The sequence below is a fragment of the Candoia aspera genome, chromosome 4 (assembly GCF_035149785.1).
Source record: "Candoia aspera isolate rCanAsp1 chromosome 4, rCanAsp1.hap2, whole genome shotgun sequence".
NCBI lineage: Eukaryota > Metazoa > Chordata > Lepidosauria > Squamata > Boidae > Candoia > Candoia aspera.
The window spans coordinates 4,463,779-4,467,117 of record NC_086156.1 but is presented as its reverse complement, the minus strand read 5'-3'; positions in this window follow the sequence as shown (position 1 = coordinate 4,467,117).

Below are 3,339 nucleotides of genomic sequence, written 5' to 3'. Positions count from 1 at the left end.
CCTGCAGTTCTTCCAAATGTTTTGTAAGTCATTATGGTTCTTCTTCTGTATTTTTTTATTCCCCCCTCCCCCCCCATTCTTTCTGGACTTTACATCTGTGGTGGCACTTTAAGGGAAAATAAAATTGGGGGTGGGAGGAGAGAAGGGGATGGTTCTGGAGCCCCACGTTTCTGTTTGGGAGCCAAAGGGACTGGTGCCTTTAAAAATAGATTATTTTTATATAATCACCACATAGAGTGATGGGAAGAGTCTGCATGCAGTAGGGAATAAATGGGGAAGAAAGCTGCCAAGGGAGGAAACGTCTTGATGTCAGACTAAGACCCAGTTTTTAGAAGTGAGAAGGCCAGTGGAAATGCTAATTTTAGTAGAATTTTCTAGAGCATCTGGGCCAACTCTCCCATTAGGAGATGTTAGGAGAATTAAAAACTTTCTCCCATTAGAATCAAAGGATAGAATAGACACACACACATCTATGTGTATGGAGATAGATACAGGTAGTCCTCGCTTAACAACCATCTGTTTAGCGATGGTTCGGACTTACAACGGTGCTGGAAAAACCTACTTACAACTGGTATTCACACTTACAACCGTTGCAGCATCCCCGCAGTTGTGTGATCACGATTTGGGTGCTTGGCAACGGGTTTGCATTTATGACCGTCACAGTGTCCCGTGATCATGTGATCGCCTTTTCCGACCTTCCTGGCTGGCTTCTGGCAAGCGAAATCAGTGGGGAACCGCGTGATTTGCTTAACAACCACATGGTTCGCTTAACGCCCACGGTGATTTGCTTAACGACTGCCGCAAAAAAGGTAGTAAAATTGGTTCGGATTCACTTAAAGACCGCTTCGTTTAGCGACCAATAGGCCAGTCCCAATTGGGGTCATTAAGCGAGGACTACCTGTTTGGATATTTTGATTATGTGCCATCCAGCCAGTGATGACTCTTAGCAACAACATAGACCTTCTCTGGGATGATGGTATAGTTATAACTCCCAGAATCATAGAATGTTAACGATGGGACCCTAAAGATCATCTAGTCCAACTCACTGCCCAAAGCAGGAACCCACCACCATAGCATTCCTGACAGAGGCCTGCTTCTGCTGGAACACCTCCAAGTGTCCATCACCACCCAAGGCAGCCTGTTCCATCATTGAACAGCTCTTACCTTTAGACGGTCTCTCGCCATGGGGGAGACCTCATATGACCTCATCTGGACCCCCTAACTAGCCAGCTACCAATGAAGAACGCTGTCCTGTCCCTCATTCAGAAGCAGCTTTAGCCCTAGTTCTATCAGCTTCTGCAGACAGAATGAGAAGAACCTGGTCCTGTATCTTATAAAAGCAAAATGTATTGGCCTGGCCCAGGAGGGAAGTGATGACTCCTTCTAGATTACATTCCCACAACACGCTGAACTGGGTCACTTGGAAACATGGTGCATAATCACGAGTCTTGCTTGGCATGTAAGTGTGTGTGGGGGACTTAGCATGTTGCGCAAACCCAGGAACAAAAAAGTTACTTTGGTAATGATACTATACATGCTATGAGATCACAGCCATACCGCACTGTAAGGATCTCTTTTCCTTAAATTTTATTGACCTCCAAAATGTTATTTTACCCCTTTCTTACTTACGATGGCACTGGAAAAACCTACTTACAACCGGTCCTCACACTTACAACCGTTGCAGCATCCCCGCAGTCGTGTGATCACGATTTGGGTGCTTGGCAACCGGTTTGCACTTATGACCGTCGCAGTGTTCCGTGATCACGTGATTGCCTTTTTCAACCTTCCCAGCTGGCTTCTGGCAAGCAAAATTAATGGGGAATCGCGTGATTTGCTTAACAACCATGTGGTTCACTTAACTCCCATGGTGATTCGCTTAACGATGCTTAAGTCAGTCTGTGGAACCCAACTGTCACCACGGAACTGTGAGAATTTCACAGTTGTCTTGCTTGTGATTTCTAGTGTAACCTAAAGTGCATTTATTGTTTTCTACTACCTTCCACAACATTCCAAAAAGGGAGGTAAAAAGTGAAGTGTGGAATACTTGAATGTATTGCTGTTTTTCCTCGGTAGGAAATGGTGGGTGATTTAACCTTAAAATTTACCACGATCAGAACTTGGAACAAGTTGGTGATTTTGATCTGGATCTAACTGAATTAAAACAAGGGTTTGATTATCAGGCAAATGGGTCGCCAGCTGGTTAAAGTTTAAGGTGCAATTTCTTTATATGTCTCCCTTGAAGCTTAACCGAAGTTAATGGGAATTATGTATGAATCGTTGCAAATTTTTATGTACTACGTAATATTTCACAGACAATTAACTATGTAGGGCAAGCCAAACTTTCTGTACATCTGTTAAGATATGTTCCTTTTCATGGTCTACCATTAATGTTGTTGCATATAAAAAAGCTGCCGAAACAAGATATGTTTACATCTTACAGCTTTATGAATATATAAACTGCATTTGTATCTATCCGCTAGGATTCATTGTGCAAACAAAAGGAAATATATGACTGAAAGGGCAAACGAAGAGCTGAAGTTTAAAAGGAATTTTATTCATTTTATATCTCTCCTCCCTTGAGTTTATATCTGGCGAAATATTTTCAGTTTTACTGTTTAGCATTTTGCATTGAGGAATACTTGACATCTTGGTGATGTTGCTAAGCTAGGGAAAAAAAAGTTTTATTTCCTAATTTACTTGTTCGCCCTATTTTCCTTTATATTAAGAATAGCAGTGCTTCGTTTCAAAACCAGGAACATTAGAATTTCAGTTTGAAACCAGTGTTACAAGTCAGGTTCAGGGAACAAGCTCCAGTGATAATCATTACACCGTTGAATCTTCACAACATCCCTGCAAGGTGGGCTAGGCTGGAAGAGATTGAATGGCCAAGTTTGAAGCTATTTCACTCCAAGAAATGATTTCAGTTTAGCTAGCATTCAAAAAGGCAAGTTAAGATAGACGGCAGCCGTGAATGGGGATTTGAGGAAACTCTGAACAACGTCGCTCCAATTCTTACGACCAGCAACCATGTTCTGTGGTGTCCGAACAGACTCTCCTTGCGTGCTAATGTGTAGAGAGCAGAGGAAATGGCCTTGAATAACAGTCAGATAAGAGGGGCCTCAGTCTGGGCCAAGAAAGTAACGTGAGAAAACGTCTCAGCCAAGCCCCTCCTAGTTTACACAAAGATCAAGGGAGGGAGGGGGGAAGCACATTCAGACTTGCAAGATTCTGTTATTACAAAAAAAAGTAGTCCGGACTTCTATGTGGCATTGGTTTCTTAGTCTGGCCTACCTTGTCGGGCTGACATAAATAGCTCCAGCTACCAGTACCTTGGGCTAG